Genomic DNA, 18,610 nt, shown 5'->3' with positions numbered 1-18,610 from the left:
GCCTTTTCCTTTCAATTTTTCCTCCTTCCTTCACTTTTATTCTCCCTCCTCTGCAGAACATTTTGGAGACTCTGCACTCCGTGCTAGCCTATTATCCACAGAACCTCCTATCTCCCTGCTTCAGGATGCTGCCTGGATCCGACCAATTACCAGCTCCCTTGATGTATAACACCATAAAACCCTTAACCTCATTATAGAAAATTTCTTTTGAATGGCCTTTAAAAACCATCTCATTACACAGGAAGAACTGTAATTACCTTTAACGAGACTGAGATATTGTGTGAGCAAGTGCGTTTGGGCTGTCAAAACAGGAGCGGTGGGAGATCATCTCCAGCCGCTTTGCCACAAGGGCAAACACTTTGTAATTCCCTCCCCTGCACAGGTCCTCATCCCAGCCCTCCTCCCGCCCCTCACTCCTCCCTACTCCATGTCTTCGCTGGGCAAACACAGCTCCTCAGGTGGCTCTGCTTTCCAAGGCAAAGCTCATCTCCCCCAGGGCTCATCTCTGATGCTCCCGGTCTCTGCAGTCTGAGCGGATCTCTGGCGGAGCCCAGCCCTGCACAGATGGCATGTGGTGGATGCTGCTCGGGGGCCCCTGCACTCAGAGCTGGGTTTGGCCAAGTGGAGCCAAGCGGGTGATGATGTGGTTCCTGGGACGTGCCACTGCCACAGCTGAGGGATGACACCTTTCCCAAGCAAAGCCATCTGATGTAACAGGGAAGGTTGAATGCCAGTTTGCCTGCACTGCCTTCCAGTGAGGAATTAAAACACCCTTTCTGTAGGGCAAACCCCTGTCTCTGCTCCTTCCAGTTGTGGCCTCTACTGACTGTTAAGATTTGGCTCTTTGCTGCCATGGTACAGCTCATTCCTGGAGGGGGCCCGGAGGGGTTAAGTTTTTTCCTCTCTGCATGCGCGTGACTCAAATGAAAATATTTTTTTTTTCCCCAAACAAAAATTTTTCCATCCCATCTGTCACTAATGTCAAGGCACTCCTTTGCACAGATCCAGTTTTTTAAAAGAAAAAAAAATAAAAATCTTACATTACTTTAGAAAAATATGAGTATTTGTAGCCAGATAAATTCCCCTTCTTGGGAAGGAGCTGTTGCAGTGTTAGCCTTGGTGTTCATCCCGAGGGGCTCCCCTGCCCTTGCCCCCACTAGGTGGCTCTGACCCTTCCTTCCTGGTCTCTCCTAGAGTGTTTCTGGCTGTTGCTTCTTTATTTCTCTCTTTATTATTTCTACCTGTGAGTTGGGGTCTGTTCTGAGTGTGCTTTCCTTCCAAAGAAGATCAGGAGGGAGGTTGGACACTGGGAGCACAGTTGCCCTGAGTCAAACTAATTGCTGACAGCCCTTATTGCCCTAATCACCAGCACCTGCCACTCACCCTCCTCACCACTGCTCAGAGCCATATTTAAGCTCAGGGCTGTCCCCTTCCCCTTCTTTTTTTGGGCTGCAGCATGGGTGGATGTCTCCTTATGCTCCAGCCTGTGGACTTCTGGATCTGTTTTGTTGCTGTGGATGGACATGGCTGCAATATCTACCTCTGCCTGCTCCATTAGGTAGGACACCCTCTGCTCCTGGCCTGCCTTCCCAGACAGGGTGGGCAGCCAGCCATAACTGCACCCTTGTGCTCCAGGGGATGTGTTTCTGAAGCCACCCAGTGAGTTTTGACACCGTATTAGGGGAGCTTCTGCTGTTGAAGCCTGTGTTTGGGAGACAGGTTAACTACCTAGGGCTTACTCCTGCCTCACTGCCCTCTGGAGCAGGCAGAGTGAGTGCCAGCATAAGAAGGAGTGGAAGTCATGCTTTGTTTCATGTAGGATGGCTTGGCTGGCCTGGAGTTGTTGAAAAGGCTGGGAGTGAAGCAGCAGTGCTGTCCCTGCTCCTGCATGCTGTGCTTGCCTGCCTGCCCTGCAGCCTGCCAGCAGGGCTGATTTTTGCTTTCTCTCCCCTGAATGCCTCAAGGGAGGCCTGGACTCAGTCAATCTCTTCTTCTCCCCTTGTATTTACTAAAAATGGGTTATAATCACCTTGGGTAGTTGTCTTCTCTACCCCAATGTGCCAGATGCTCTGGGAAATTATCTTGGTCCTCTCCCCTACCTGAGTAGCAGCCTCAGGGCTCTCTGTGACACCAGTCTTGGCTGTTTCTGCAGCCTCCCTCCTGTGCTGGCCTCTGTGGTGTAGGAGCACAGCCCTGGCCTGTGCTTTCTTGGAATTTGTAGTTTTTATTGCAGAATCTGTACCGGGGTGGGAAGGTCCTCTTGCAGCACCAGCAGGTCTGTTTGGGAGCTGTGGTGCAGGACTCTGCCACCACAGGGACCCTGCAGCACCAGCTCTCCCTCCAGAGGGTCCCTGGGAAGCAGGTGCTGGTCTGCAGCATGTGTTGGCCGAGGAATGTTCCCATCCTGCTATAACCACCCTCTGGAGAGGGCTCTGCTCAACCTCAATGTCTCTGACCTTTTCAGTGTTGTGCGACAGCATTGGCTGCAGAGCTGCTTTCAGAGCCTCTCACTTGTCTAATGAGCCTGTAGGGATTGAGGGGAAACGGGCAGCCAATAAAAATATGGAATATTGAAAAGGTCAGAGCTGTTTGGTGGGACACAATAACTCACAGAACTTCTCGGGCGCTGCATCTCTGGCTGCCAGCCCCTGGGTGTGTGCCCAGGTGCAGGGACTGTGGGCTTGCAGCTTGGCTGGATTGCACATGCTCTTGAGGCAGGGGTGGGCGTTGCGGGTGTGCCAATACCTCTGTGGTTTGGCACAGCCACGTTGGAGAAGTCCTTCTCCAGAAGGAGCCTTCAGAATGTGGGCTTTGCTTTCATCTGTGTAGAGGGAGAGATGAGTCTGCGGTCAGGCACTGCTAACAGGTTCCTGCCAGGATCTCAGCAGCAGAGAGCTGGGCCAATAGGGACACAGTTGGGGTTGTTTTGGTGCTGTGCTCTGGATCTGTGCCCTAGATGTCACAGCAGTGACATGCAGGGACCACAGACCTTCTGGGAAGTACTTGGTCGGGCTCAGTGCGAGGGCTCTGGTGCATCCGTGATTTCCAGGAGCTGGGGTTGCACTCCAAGTCAGGTGTTAGCAAGGAGGAGGGGCACAGAAAAGCCACAAGGGCAAAGCTCTCATGCAAAGCTGTGCTGATTTAGCAAACCTGTCCCCTATGAGGACAGGGGAAAACCTGCATCTGAAAGTTCCCAAACTGACTCTGTTTCTCCAGTGTTAGCACAGAGGGGAGACCCCCACCCCCTTCCTGTCTCTGACCCCTTCTAGTTCTCTGCCCCAGCACATCTGTCAGCTCGCCCTCCTCCACAGGCCACCGGCTGGTGGGGATCTCACCTCTCCAATCAAAGTGCATCTGATGGCCTTTGTGGTGGCAGAGCAGGGCCCAGTGATCTCTCCATATGCCTGGCTATGGAAATATGCTGTAGGCCTGCCAGGTGCTGGGAGCAGAGGGAGAAAAAGGTCTCTTAAAACCCATCACACCATTTCACCCCGTGAAAATGGTCAAGACAATGTGCCACTGAAAGCTCCATGACAGCCCTGTGCCACAATGGTTGGTTATTGGGAAGCATCAAACAGCACTTTGTGCAGCTCCCTTTCCTGTGGGCAGGAGGCATTTGGAAATGACAATTCATTGAGCTTAACAGTGAAAATTTAAGTTCTGGAAGTGAAACCAGAGGAACAGAGGGGGGAAGTGCGTGTTGGTGCCAGGCAGGCAGCAGTCAGGGCTGTGCACTGGCACAGCAGCAGGTCTCACCCTGGACGCTGCACTCCTCATCTGGATGCTGGTTTCCCTGCAGACTGTGCTCAGCAATTGGGCTTTGCCCAATTTTCTGGCAGGGGAGACAGTGCTTCATGCTGCTGTCTTTGGTTAAATGTGATGGTTGGATTACTCTGTGGGCTCCCCATAGCTGTGTTCCTGTGTGCCCAGCTCCTGCATGTGCCCTGACCCCAGCTGTGGGCACTGCGAATGTCTACCCAGCCTGCTGCTTTTCACAGCCCTTGGCTTTGCTATTTCAAGCGCTCATGTGGTGTCCTGGGGACAGTCTGTGTGACATGTAGTTCAGTAAATATGTAATGGGGTGTTTTAGGGCTTTATTGCTTTTATGCAGCACTAATGTAATGCTATTCAGAGGGCTCTGGCAAGCCCGTTGGCAGCTGAAGTGGAGCAAAGGAAGGATGTTCTTCCTCTCCAAGCCCATCATCTTCCCCACTTGATGCTCTCAGTCATGATATAGTGGTCTAAAGGAGTCAACTTGTCTCTGTTAGCACTCAGTGTAAAACAGGCAATGGGATCATTAGAAGTGACTGTGGATTTGCCCTGTTTTAAAAGGGAGCAAAAATATTTGGCCAAAGTCCCATTGGAGCATTTTCAGCTTTTGTGAAAACCTTCTGCTAGACAACTTGTTTCTAGAGCTCCTACCAGAATCAGGCTCTCCTCTGTGAGGAGGTGCAGGTGCTCTTCAGGGCTTAAGCCAGTCTAGAAGGTGCCATCAGGCTTCAGTGGTATGTTGGATGGGGTTGGGAACACTTTCTTGCCTGGCAGTCCCCTGATTCAGGGCAGGACTTGTCCCATGTCCCTAGCTGTCCCCAAGTCTGCTTCTTCCAGGCTGTTCCTGGGCACCCTGAGAGCAGAGCCTATTCTGTAGTGAGCTCTGGGCCCTTGTTTCACACAACAGCACTGAGGTGCTCGAGCTTACGTGTCGATGGGTGCTCCCTGCAGGTTGTTGAGCTGCTGTTATTCTGGATTGGCTCCTCAGCACCACGATTTGGGCCCCTGGCACTTGACAGCTGTATTACCTAATTTTAGTTGTAATGGCACTCATTCTAACTGCTGCTCCCAGCATGTGTAAAAGTGACATAAATTAATATTATACAGAAAAAGTCAAGTTTCTGGTGTGAGATCAATAGATTGTAACGTGGTGATATTTGAAAGTGCATCTTATTAGCAGTTCATATTTTGGCACTTTCTGTAGATTCCCATGAGCCCCCCTCCCTGCTGCCCCAGGGAGCTGCTGTGCATGTGGTTGCTGACAGCATCAGGCATCCTGTGAGATAACATTGCCTGTGCTGGATGTCACTCTGTGGCTTTATGCCTGTGGAAAATGAATGCCCTGATGGAGAGAGGTTGGAGTGCTGTTGGTCACTGCGGGGCAGGGCTGGGAGCCTTTAGCATCTTGCAGCTCTAATGAGTAGGGCTTCTTTCTGAGCTGACTTGGGTGTCTAAACAGGCAGACACTATAGAGCTGATGTTGTGTGGTGCTGCTGTAATCAGCCTGAACAGAAAAGTGAGATAGGGAGGGCAGCTCTCATGTCCTGGATGAGGACAGAGCATACCTGTGTGACCTGGGCTGTGGTTTCTGTGTAGATGAGCAGAGCTTTGAGCTCTCAGGATTGAAACAGCACCTTTTACAGACACTGATGAAGAAAAGTAATGTGAGGGGCCCCCCATGGCAGGGCATAGCTTTGACTCACTGCAGTCCTTCTCAGTCTCAGCATATGGAGATCTCTGCAGAGATCCCTCTGCTTAAAGTCAGCTTAAAGCGACTTCCTCGAGGACAGGACTCAAGGTGTATGTTTTGTCTCTGAACTGGGGTCTCCAGTTACTCCCGTGCTTATCTCCTTCTCCCCATGTGTGGTGGATGGTGCTGGGTTGATTTGTCTGCATGAGTCAGGGTCTTAGGCAAGGAGTTCAGAGCCGAGTTTTGCAGCCAACTGTAATGATGTCTCTCCAGCGCGTGTGCACACACCTCTCCCCTCACATGTCTTGCTCTGCTTTCTCCTCCCTGGGAGGAAGCTAATCTCTGCAGTCCTCGCCCATCAGAGCAGATTAGAGCAGCTCCCAGCTCCTCCCGTGCCGTAGAGGAATTGCCAGGATCAGAAGTTTGGATCGTAGCTGTGGGGGATGATCCCTCTTTCTGTAAACCTGGATGAGAGAGGTGATGTGCAGTCATTCTGCACTGGTGGAGTGTGCTGGAGAAGATTCACTTTCCTCTGGTCCCCAGAGCCAACGGAGCTGCGCCGAGTTTTGTTCAAATGGAAGATGCTTGTATACACTCCTGTAAGCAATGAAGTGACTCAGGTTGCCCACTCAGTCTTCTCTTTCCACAGACTGTTCCCAAAGTCCCTGTGGATGTGTCTGAAGCATCCTAAATAAGACCTGTGTGTGCTGCGCTCCAAGGTGGAGGCTGCGCTGAGCTGCTCAGAAAAAAATAGGCCATTGCTTTCCTCACGCAGGAGGCATTTAAAGAGCCTGTGCGGGAGGAGCGTGGGCATGTGGCTAAATCAGAAGTGAGGAGCCGTCCCCTCCTTTGGTGCCTCACCTGCCTTCTCTGAAATGGGGATGCTGTGAAGCCAGGCTGCTTGGCTTTTTTTGGTAACTTGCTTAGTGGCACTGGCTTTGCGTGCTGCTCCTACCACCCATCAGAAATCACTAGCGAGAAGCAGGTTGCTTTTTGCTTTTCCATTCTGGGTAAGGTTTCCAAAATGGCTTGGGTTTTACCTCTTCACCCAGAAAAGTCAACAGCAAAACCTGCTTGCCTGAAGTGGGATTAGGCAATTGCCCTCACGGGAATCCCTGCCTTGTTCCCCTGATTCTTCCTCCAGCCAGATACCCAGGCAAAGCATCTATCTCCATCTACCAACCTGAGACGCTGTCTCTTCACTAATTAAATGAGGAATATCATCTCTTTATAATTCTGTCAGTTGATTTCAAATTAAAAAGGTACCTATAGGACCAAAAGGAATCTCATCCTCCCTCTGGGGACCACCTTTCTTTTTATTTAAGTTCTTTTTGCAGGCTGATAATTCCATCTGAAGGTCTCCTGTGATACTGTGGTAACCCTTGGATGCTATTCAAGTGCATCCTGGCCCCCGGCATGTGCTCATTGCCTCCTAATTGCTCTAAATAAGTTGGGAATGATGAAATTAAAGTGCCATTGATATCAGGCAGCCCTGGCACGCTGCAGTTACAGGCATGTGAGGGAAGTGGACAGATGGGGAGATGTTAGGATAATAGGAATTAAATGCAGATTTTACCCTGTTTGGGATCCCCATCTAAGCACAGTTCAACTTCTTGGTGCAGCAAGTTTGGCAGCTCCTGTGCTGATGCCCCAGCTGAGCCTTTGGCACAGGTTGGTGATGTGCAGGACATAAAACTGTATGACCTCCCTCAGTTCCTTGGAGGTTCCTGGATGATGGACTATCCAGGGGCAAAGACGTGCAAAATAATCCTGAGTCCACACGATGCCCTCAGCCTGGAAATCCTGGGTTGCCAGTCCTTGGGTTGACGTGGTCAAACTGCAGCAACTAGGTATTGACTTGCTGGGTCAATTCTGGTTCATCAAGCAGGGCTTATCCTTCTCTTCATTCCCTTAATCCGTAATTTTGGAGTTGAGTTCAGGTTTCAAAGATGAAACAGCTGACTTTGGGGTTCTGGTGTTGAATCCAGAAGATAATGGGGTGTGCTCCTGTCCTGGCATGCAGGAAAGCTGGGCTGAGGTCCCCTGCTCCTGATCTAGCACTGGTAGAGATGTGGGGTTGGGAACTGCACCGGGCAGAGGCTGGGATATGGTTGGTATCATTCAGTAGCTGCTCTGTGCCCCACTCACCTGGAAATGCTGCTGCCTTTAGTGTCCTTTGCTCTGAAAGAAAACAGAACATTTTTGGCATATGGAGTCAAAGGGGAAGAATGATACCTTGCTGGTTGGTGATGTTACTGAGTCCCATCGGAGCAGAGGGGTCTGGATAGGATCTGAATCCAGATCTTCAGCAAAGGCAGTTTTGTGGCAATCTGTTCCCAGCCAGAATAGAGTCATCACATCACCCACAGGGTGGAAGTCATCCCAGTCCAGCAATTCAACACTCATCCCCATGACTGAGTATCCCATCCCTGATCCCGCAGCAAGAGCTGTCTGCGTGTGCTACCACGGTGCTCAAGGAGAGCATCTTGGTCAAAGCACCCCATTTTTGGAGCCTGCAGAGGTGGCTGGTCCCAGAGCTGCAGGTGAGGATGAGCTTCATCAGTCTGCAAGCACTTGTGTAACCTTACAGGTGCGTTTGGTTCGGTGATTGTGCAGTTAATAGTTTTCTAAAGATGGATGGCAGGTACAACGCAGCAGTTTGCTTTCCAAGAAAATGCCAATCATTCTAATCACTTGCCTAAGATTTGGGTCAAGTCCAGCTACCTTGCTTTGGATAATAATTCTCCCAAGCCTTCTCGAGCTCGTCTATTGAAGCATCAGTGTTCTCAGGACAGTTGAAATGGATGGGAGGTGCTCTGACATGGCAGCCAGCTGGCCTCTGGGATGGATGGCTGATTGCAAAGTGATGGAAAGTTACATTTGCTCAGTCTGAGCCAATTCTATTCCTGTAACTGGCATTGGCTGTGACTTTGGCTTCCCCATGGCTCATCAGACACCCACCCTGTGATGTGCTCACCTAGAGGCTTTGGGTCAAGATGGCAGGATCCCTTGCTCTGGGCAGCCCTCCAGGCTCCTCTATCAGAGGAATTCAAGACCTGTGAATTCTACCTGTTGCATGTTTAAAGGCCAAAGGAGTAGATTTACGATTCAGTGGTCTGACCTGTTCTGCAAGAGAGACCAGAACTTGTCCTTGTCTGATTCTTTTGTCAGGTGCAGCAACTCTGGGTGCACTCAGGTGTGTAGTTCCCAAAGACATGGGTGCTGCAGGGTCTTGGCTCTGCTGGCAGGTAGGAGAGGTCTCTACGAGGCTTCCCTCTGTTCCTAGCTGGGATGTTTGGAGCAATCCTTTGAGTGAGGGTGCTCCTGGAGTGCCTGGGCCTGCACGGGGTGGCACAAGTGGTGTTTGTTTACACAAGGGATCACGGACGCTGCCTGGGCTGGTCCCAGTGACTGAGTGCTCAAACCTCTCTAACACATGGTACCTCCGAGCAAACAGGAGGTGGTTATAGTTGCTATAAATTCCCACAGGCAGGAAACACACTGGGTTTGGAGGAATGAAGTATAAATTCACTGAGTTGCCTTTCTTAAAAGCTGCAGGGATGTCAGCATGATGCCAGTTATGCTTTCCAGTGGGCTGATCTCCCTGAAGCCCAGCACCCTGCAGGACTTGTGACCATGTTCAGGGGTGCACTCCCACCCATTCCTGCCATTCCCTCTGCAGTCAGAGCCCCTCCACAGCTGAGCTCACAACGCAGCACTTGGAATTCTTGACTCAAGCCAAGGCGTGTGCTGGTTGGCACAGTGTGCTGTGTCCTTGGGATCCACACCCAGTGCACCCTCCTGGAACACAGTTAATCCTCTCCTTCTTATCTCGCCTGTGTAACGGTTGGAGCATCTCTGCTGTCACCTTGCTTCCCCTTCCCCTGGCCACCTGCAGGAGGTGACTGCCTTTGGGCGCTGTGCCTTGGATAGGAATAGGTCTGTGCCAGCTCCCGCCAAGAGCCATCCCCTTCTCTGCGTGGTGAGCACAGTACAGTACATCCCTGGACCTGCAAGGAAAAGCTCCTGGTGACTTTCATCAGGAAACAAGCTGGGCACTGCCACAGGACCAGGGAAGCGGGGAAACACAGGGCAGGGCTGGCTCATCCGCGCAGGCACGCTGGGTTTTGGCCTGTGCTGAAATGGGCTGTTCCTGCTGAGCATGGAGGAGGAGGAGGAAGGAACAATGCTGGATGAAAAGCCCTGGTGAGCTGGGCTTGGCACAGGGGTGGAAGGAGGAAGGGAGCAGTGCTGGCTGCTCCCAGGAGGAGCCACAGGAGCAGTCACTGTGTGTCACCTGCTTTTTGGCAGCTGCAGCCGGCTTGACCATCAAGTTTAGCAAAAAAGGCCGAGCAGGCAAAGGTGGTTTGTTTTGCCACCAGGAACTGCTTGATGCTGTAGACAACTGCCTTACTGGTCTCTGTCATGCAGAGACTGGCAAGGCTTGGTCTGGGGGAGCTTCAAATTTGGGGAGCAGATCCCTTGGAGTGCTGTCCTGGGTGAGATGATGCAGTTTGTTGCATGATGGCTCTGATAATCGGACCAAGCTTCAGTATCTTGTGGGCTTTGCATCCCATCCAAACAAGGCAGTCTCAGACCCTGGCTGACATTGAGCAGAGGGGGCTGCTACTGCTCTCCACTTGCCCCAGGAACCCAGAGATGTCCTGGCATTGCCTGGCAGGCCAGTGGGTGGAAGGAAGGACTTGTTTCCCCATCTTGATTCCTTATGTCTGAGATTTCTTTCACAGAGCCTTTCACCCAGAGGTGAAGTCACTCACCATGGCCACCTTTAACAGCTGCTTCTCTGCATTGTGGGTCGTAAATGTCCCCTTAATTTAGTGCCTGCAGTGCACTAAAGCAGCAACCTTAGCACAGCCTCTGCATAATGACTGGAGAGGCTCTAGATCCTGAGCCCTGACTCGCAGACGCTCTCCTTGACTGCTGTAGTCCCAGTGGCTGATGTCTCCTTTATCTTGGGTGCCACAAACTTCTCCCCACTTGCTTTTGAAAGATAAATCCCTGCAAAATAGAAAGATTTAGTCTAGTCCAGCTGGGCAGGTCAGTCCAGGCAGTAATGCACTCACATCCTTAATGTTTCAATTCTTTTGGCTAAACTTCCTGGTGAAAGGTGGTTTTTTTACTCCTTCACAAAAAAAGAGTAACAGCTCTGACCTTGAGGAGAGAAATTATGAGGGTTCAGAGTTCTGTTTCCTTTTTTGTTGCTGTTTTTCTTGCAAAATATTCCAGTTGAGAGGGATTTTTTTGCTTAAACAATTTGTACCCAGTGGATAGATTTATTCCATTCAGCTGCCAACCACAAGAAAGCCCTGCTATTCCCTGTGGCTTTTTTTTTTTCCCCCCTCTCAATACTCATAAATACTCATGCTAAATCTGAGTTTCTTCTACTTGCAAACATGAGGGACCAGGTACTCCTGACCTGTTTCTGATGCTGGAGGAATCATGACCTGCCTCCTTCTCTGTCATGACCCTGTGTAACTTGAGCGGTGCTCAGGACCTGTTCTTAAATATTCCTTCTATCTCCCCATGCCTAATTCCATTCCACTCCTTGTTATTTCAACTCTTGGGGATAAAGGATGTGTAAAAATTTGCTTTTTTGAATGTTCTGGAACCAAGAGGTGCTTTGGAGGTAGCACTTCCAAATCCCACCTGGCTGCTACTTCTCATGCCTTTGCTCCCAGCCAACACCCTGCTGTCCTGGCTTTTAGCAGGACTGGGCAAAAAATTGATTTCCTGGTTTAGCATCATTCCTTCAAGGGAGAAGGGGAAAATGTGGAGATTTGGGTTGAAATTATTTGAGTGAATGTGGCAGAAACGCAAAGTGAGCATTTGGGCTTGACAGCAGAGTTGGTTTAGGCTGGATAGAAAAGAATTGAGGAGACTCTTAAAATGACAAGTGGGCTTGGAGGGGAAGAAAAAGGAAATGTTTCTTTTAAACACATAAAAACTGACCTGCTTTGATGCTGACTGATCACATAATACTCTTTTGTGTCTGTTCCATGTGACAAGGCCAGTTTGCCAGGCTGGGATCGCTGCTGGTGAGCCTGGCAGTGGTAGCTCCTCACACCCTGGCCTGCCTCAGTTTACCTTCACAGAATCACAGAATCTTTCAGGTCGGAAGGGACTTTCAACACCATCTTGTTCCAACCTTGTGCTATGAGGGTTGGAACTTCCACTAGCCCAGATTGCTCCAAGCCCCATCCAAACTTGCCTTGAATACTTCCAGGGATGGGGCAGCCACAGCTTCTCTGGGCAACCTGTGCTGATGCCTCCACAGGGAAGAATTCCTTCCCAATATATAATCTAATCTTCCCTTGTCTGAAGTTTATCCATGAGGTTTGGGGCTCTCCAGCTACCTCATCTCACCCTTTGCCAGGGTAGGCTAGTGCAGGGGACCCACGTGGTGCTGCAGCACCTTCCTTGCTCAAGAGATTTAGTTGAGGTCTGGGCTGAGATCTCCAAACTCATTGCAGTGGTGAGTCTGAGTCAGAGCCTCCCTCCCCTGACAGTCAGCTCTGTCTCTTTATGCTTTTAATTTCTTTGGAGCTCAGATTTTCGGCATCTTCACCTCTCTGCTAGCGCAATGTTTTAGGAACAGATGGGCTTAATTTCCGATTGCCGCCCCCTGAACTTGGGAGGAGGTTTGAGTTTGGAGCCAGTCTGCCTCTTGTTCCATGTGAGTCCATCCGGCAGGCTCCTGCCTGCCCTGCCCCTGCAGACACAGAGCCAAGGACCCGGCAAATACGGCTCTTTGTGATGAGGAAGGTCCTCAGAAGTAAGATTTTCTCTCTCAGTGGATAAATCTGTCTCCATGTTACCTTAGCAGTGGAAACGGCTGAGCATCTTCTTACGGGCTGATACTGTTGAGATGCTTAGTCTAAGCTCCATCTAATCCTCTTTCAGTGAGCAATCGGGCTTGTGATCTCACACAAACAGGTTTTCTGACTCCAGCCTCGGCATTTTGTGGTTTGTGATCATAGTGGAAGAGTGATGCTCCTGCTGCATCTCTGTGCTGCTGCCCCTGAGCTGAACTAGAGGTGAAAGGGAAATGAAAATGAACCTACAAGTTTCTACCCTGAACTCTGTACCTGACTGTTGGATTTGGGGTCTAGGTGTCAACTCCTGCTTTCATAAGGCTTTGTGGCACGAGATTTCCTTACGCAGCTTCCTGTGGATCATAAACCAGATTTTTACAACTGTGATTTTGTGTTGGATTAAAGTTTTGGGGTGGTTTTTTTTGAGAGCACACTCCTGAATCTGGCCTGCTTTTCTTCTGCCAGCGTGGCCTAAGAGTCCTATCATTCTGTGGGAATCAATAACAAATGTAAAGCACGTTTAAAATATTTCCATTCCTTTCCTGTGTGTTGAGGCCCCAAACTGAAGGCAGAAATTAGAGCTGCTGGACTTTGCTTGTGCTTGAAAACTCTTAGACTGTGAGCTTGGCAATCAGAACCTGATTCCTGCTTGCTGTAAGTGGGAGCCTTGTGTGCATGTTTCAGCAGGCTCATTGCCCTCCAGCATCACATTGTGACCTTGGGACCTGTGTGTGGGGATGGAGTTATCTGGCTGTGGTCCTGGCACAAGGCAGTGGCGGGGCCGAGCACCCAGGACCATTCTCCTCAGGGCATGGGAGGAAGGCTATGGGATTCGCTGTCAGTAAGATCTGATGACCCCCAAGCTGGTTCCCAGCTGGTGGTTGGACCTCATCCCTGGGATCTGTTTTTGACCAGCTCTGGGATGAACATCACAGTCCGTTCTGCCATGGGGTGGGCTGGCTGCAATGATCAGTGGCCATGGGTGAGAGCGAGCAGTCCTTTCTGGAGATGATCTCCAGTGGGGCAAGTCACTCAGCACCTCTTCACCCTGTCCCTCTCCTCCTGTCTTGCAGGGCTGTGTGTCTGAGGCTGAGCCAGGTGCCCCCCTGCTCCGTGCCGGGTCCCATGAGACAGGCAGGGCCACCCTGTCCTTCCCTCCCGGGGCCACAGCACCCCCCTCTGCCCCCGCTGCACGGGACGCCTCTCCAGCACCCCAAACGAAGCTGCAGAGCTCTGCTGCCACGGTAAGTCCCTGCCCTTGGGCTTTCCTTTCCCAAAACACTGCTCTGGAGAAGGGCACGCTCCAGGTTTGTGTTCCCATCAGCTCCACGTGCATCCCTGGCTGCAGTGGGGTCACAGCATGGGGTCCACACGCAGCCTCTGAAGGAACGGTTATGTACCAAAAAATTCAGGTTTCAGTCAACAGACTCAGCTCACAAATTCAGGTTGTATTTAGCAAGTGGCTTTGGCTGGGGAAAAAAAAAAAAAAGTGAAACACTGAAAAGTTTGATTTTTTTTTTTTTTTGACATTTTCAAAATGAAACCTTTCAGCCATCTGTTTCGAGATGACATTTCAGTTTGAATTTTTTCTAGGGTTTTTTTTTTTTTTTCAGCGTGGGGGGGGAAGCCACCTACAAACAAAATTAAAGCTTCACTTCAGCCCAAACAAAATGTTTCATTCAGCCCCAGATTATTACTGGGGCTTTAAAATTTGGCAAAGAAAAAAAAAAAAGTGCTTTGGTCATCCTGCATTACTTTCTTTTCTCAGTTTGGCCCCCAAAACAAAAGACAAGCATGTGGGAGCTGTGGGGCACATACTACACAGTGCTGGGGGGGTTTTGAGTGGGAGCTTGGGAAGAGCTTGTGGCACCAGAACATGTTGTACCAATGACTTTGGTGATGGTAGGAGACTGTGGGAACTAATTTTAGCTATGCCAGAAAGCTTATGCTGGAGAGGAGAGTGTGCTGTGCTGAGCCCACCTGGCTCCTCCCAGGGCTGTGGTGATGGCCACTGGTGTCCAGACGTGCTGCTGGGTGCCAGAGGTGCATGGCAGCTCTCACATTTTCTCCCTGAACAGCGGCATCTGTGCCCATTATCTGTTTTCTCCATCTGGTGTTTGAGAAAGTCCACCTTGAGGAGATAAATGTGATACTGAAGGGAGCTTCTGGTCTGCCCAGAAGGGTTTTCAGCTCTCTTTGCACAAGAGAAACCACTCTGGGGAGGGAGAAGGGCAAGGGGAAGGACTGGGGAAACAACGAATAAGCGTGGTTGGTTTGTGTGGCCAGAGCACGAAGGGATGAGTTCAGATGTGCCGTCTTGGTTTGGGGTCAGGTGTAGTGGAGTTCTGGGAATGAGGGAGAATCCCACCTCCCTGGAGCAGCACGACTTGCAGAAGAGCAGCAGTGGGGCAGTGTGAGGGGCACAAGCTGACAGTGCCTTGTAGTGAACAAGGCCCTCCTCTGGGGCTGCAGAAGCAGCTGCATAGGCTCCTCTTGGCTCCTTAACAGCAAAGAGGAGATGATCTGACCATACTTGCCAAATCCTATCGCTGTGAGCACCTGGGCAGCCCTTCCACCACCCAGCTCAGCTGAAACTACCTAATTAGAGAAAGAAGCTGTGCTTTTCATTTACTACACCCTCTTCACCCCCAGTCCTATCCCAGATGTGACCTTATCAAGTCACTCAGAACTGCTGCATGTGGAGGCATGTGTTGAAAGGGAGATGTGTCTGGTGGGGGGCTGCTGGACTCCCTGGCATGGGGCTGTGCCTGCCCTGTGATGCTTCATGCCCTTTGTCATAGTAGGAGAACCCCCAAATCATGCCCTAAACAATCTGTGCAGCAACACGGGGGGCTGCAGGGAGGCATCCTCTACCAATTTCCAACCTGCTGCTGGCACATCCTGGCTCCCTGCAGCATGGGCGTGCAGGACTCCCACTCCAGCAGGAAGGCTTCAAACACAGCATTCCAGGCAGGTGTCTGGGAATGTGGTGGGACAGCAGGTGTTTGATATCTGCTCTCCTGTGCTCCCATGCTTCTGTCAGCACTAGCTCCCCGCTGAAGTGTTGTAGGGCTGCTGCCTTTGTTGCAGAGGAAAAAATCAGCTGTTCAGAGGTACGTGAGATCAGGAGGGAGGAGGGGTTGCTGCAGATCTGAAATAGATGTCTGCCCTTGTTTGGAGGGGAGATAGTTGTGCCCAAACCTCTGTTGGCTGTTTTACAGGTGGCCATGACTGGTAATGCTAGAGAGGGTGTCAGGACCTTGTCCCTGTGGCTTTATCCCACAGGGAATCCCTCCAGCCTGGTGTGGGAGGGTCTGTCCTCAGGCCCTTACTGGAAGCCCCAAAGCCTCCTGAATCATGTACTTCTGGGTTTGCATTTAGTATTCCCATTTTCCATTCTCTTTCTCTGTTTTCATTTCTCCCCCTCTTGCCCCCTCCCTCCATCTTTATCAGTAGCTAATGAAACAGGCAGGGAGAAACCCAATTCATACAGTAATTAAATTTACTTAGTGGGTATTCAGCTGGAGTAATGAGAAGTTTAATTCAATGATTAGTTTTTTCTTTCATTAATTAAAAATGGAACAACGGTGCAGTTACAGTGAGCTGCATTGAATCCTCCTCATGGAAAGCTGCTGATGGAGGAGGAGGAGGAAGGAAAGCTTCTGGTTTTATCTTTTCTGAGTGCTCTCCCCACACACAGATGCCCTGTTCCCAGTTGACCCCTTGCCCAGGTGTCCCTGAGTGACTCTGGGTAAGGGATGCTCGTGGCAAGGATGGAGGAGAGCGGTGCCAGAGCCCCCCACCCAGGTCCTCTCCCCAATCTGTCCCCAGCAGCAGGCTTTCAGTTTAAAAAGGGATTTGAAATCCTTGCTGTAGGTGGAGGATTGAAAAGCAGGTCCCAGCCCACAAGAAGTTTTCGGTGGGAGAGTTGTTTTCCTTCCTTGCTGAACAGATTTTGATCCATTTAAATATGTTAAACTCATAAACATGTTTTTAGTCTTTTAAAATACGTGATGTGTGAAATCAAAAAGTAAACCAGATAAGTAATTTCCCATTTTTTCGATGCTTTCTGCAGGCTCTTGAGCAATGTTAAGACTTCAAATATCATTTGAAGCATGATTGGGCAGGTTCTGTTCCCCTAAAGCAGAGGCATTGGTGTGCTCCTAGTTTTGACACAGGTTTATTTTGGGTAGCTTTGGGGATCACTGTAAGATCTGCTAATGTATGAGTGAATAAGGGGGTGTAGTAAATAACAGGAATAAACCACCCCCCTAAAAAAAAGAAATGAACCATTAATTGGTGTTATAGATCCTGTCTCTGCAGGGTTACATGCAAGAGGGTGGTCACTCCTTACCTGTGCCCTCTCTGTCCCATGTGCCTGCCAAGTCATTGGCTTCTCTGCTGCTGCTGTGAGTACCCTGTGATGGTGAGAATTAGCCAAGGGCTGGGGCAGAGAGCACCTGGCTTTGAAGACAATGAGTGCCAAGGGCACTCAACACCTCTGGAAATGAGATGCTTTTGCTTTTCTTGTGTTATCTTGGGTGATAAATGCTTCAGTAAAGCTAGTGGGCAGGCAGGAGACTCCTGGCCAGTCCAAAGCTGTGTCCCTGTGCTGGGAAGGGCAGACAGTCCCATGAGGGACTGGAGCTCCTCCAGCAGTGTCCATGCCTCCTGAGGCTCCTCTGTGCCCCTGGCTTGTGGAGCTACTCAGGTTTCAGAGAAATTACTCTTTATTCTCAGAAAGGAGGAATACATCCCCCTGCTTTGTCCTTATCTCCTGAAACAGTAAAAATTGTGATGGGAAATGGTTTCTGGCAGGAGAGGAGGTGACTGAGGGTGGGTTCTTTCCACACCTGGCAGGAGAGCTGCAGCTGTGGTACCTGTGCTCACCCCTTTCCAGCACGTACCTTGGCTGTGGCAGCAGTGGGGAGGTGAGCCCGAGGTCAGGATGTGGTCAGTTTGGGCTCTCTGGTGCTGGCAGCCTGTGCACCCCTTGGCTGGACCAGAGCTCCTGGCACCTCTCAAGGCCCAGCTTGTTGTCCCCAGGGGGTTGTGACAGTGCTTTGCTCTGAGCAGTGTTTTGGGCTGCCACTGGCTGTAGCACAGCATCTCCAAATCCCAGAACACCTATGGGAGAACCCTCAAAAACCCCTCAAAATCTGTGGGATGCAGTGTCGCCCAGTCAGAGCCTCGTGCCTCATTGCTGGGGTCCTGAGCCATGAGACCCTTTTGCAGCTCTCCATTTTGGTGATGTTTTGCACTTCCTATCCTGTGTGAAGCATTTGGTTGGGATACAGGGATGCAGCCAGGGACTGAGCTGCCTGGGGAGACTTGTGGAGGGCAGTGCAAGCCTGTGTTGGCCAGTGAGTGCTGTCTGACCTCGTAGGCAGCTACAGCACTGTCTTAAAACAGTGTTTTTTCCAAGGGGTTTTGCATGCATGTGCTTCTTGAGAGATCACTGCAAACAATTCCCAAGTGCTCTGGCCCAAATCTGTCCTGGTAGCTGTCAGCAGATCAATGCTCTACTAAGTACAGACCTGCTCTATTTCCGTGGGAAAATGGCTCTGTTAAACAGTTCATTTTGGGCCTTTCAGCAGTGGGACCACTAAATTTTGGTAGTTGTGTTTTTCTGTCTGTTGCAGCCTGATTTATAACTTTTAAATATCAGCTCAGATGAAGATTAAGCTTGCCTGAGCTCAGTTTTGGGAGGGAGACGGGAAAAGCATTCACAGCTTTTTAATTTCTCTCCCGCTCATCTCTCAAATGCCAGGTTTAAAGCCCTCATTTTGGTATCATTTCTCCTACAGTGCATGAGTGGAAAGCAGAGGAGAGGCCAAAGCCCAGTGTGCCCCTGGCATCCGATCCCCCAACATCCTGCCTTCATCTGACCCAGGTAGGTGACACGCAAGCTCGGTGTGTTGGTGTGTTACTGAGCATGACACTCACATGCCTCTGTCATGCTGAATCCAGGACTGAACTGGATTCACTGGCATGTGGTAAATATGCCTTTTCCCACCCCCTTAGTCCAGAGTTGCTTCTCAGCCCTCCTGGGGGTAAGGCAATGCTGCTTTGTGCTAGTATCTGGGGCAAGCAAGAAATGTTCAATCCGTCATGCCTGTACAAGGGAGTGTTTTACTGGGGGGAGAGGTATCTAAAATTATTATTTGAATGGTGGTACTGTTGAGAAAGGGCTTTGTGATGGGGTCACGTGGCTCTGCTTAGGTGGGTTTGCTTCAACTCGTGTTACGTCAGTGAGGGGCAAACACTGCCCTCATGGAGTGATCCAGCATGGACAGCCAGATGCTGCAACTTGGGA

General features: G+C 50.5%; 1 protein-coding gene across 4 annotated transcripts in view; it reads left to right on the top strand.

Annotated features, from left to right (window-relative positions):
* Positions 1-18,610, top strand: part of LINGO1 (leucine rich repeat and Ig domain containing 1) — a 152,648-nt gene that overhangs the window by 75,007 nt on the left and 59,031 nt on the right. For all 4 annotated transcript variants that reach the window (XR_007628123.1, XM_050309233.1, XM_050309235.1 and 1 more), the window contains 2 exons: positions 13,368-13,538; positions 18,102-18,187. The gene's annotated coding sequence lies outside the window, so the exon portion shown is untranslated. The remainder of the gene's footprint in view (positions 1-13,367; positions 13,539-18,101; positions 18,188-18,610) is intronic.

This window comes from Myiozetetes cayanensis, unplaced genomic scaffold (genome assembly GCF_022539395.1).
Source record: "Myiozetetes cayanensis isolate MyiCay16 unplaced genomic scaffold, myiCay2020 scf14, whole genome shotgun sequence".
Classification (NCBI taxonomy): Eukaryota; Metazoa; Chordata; class Aves; order Passeriformes; family Tyrannidae; genus Myiozetetes; species Myiozetetes cayanensis.
This window is presented reverse-complemented; position numbering and strand designations above follow the sequence as displayed.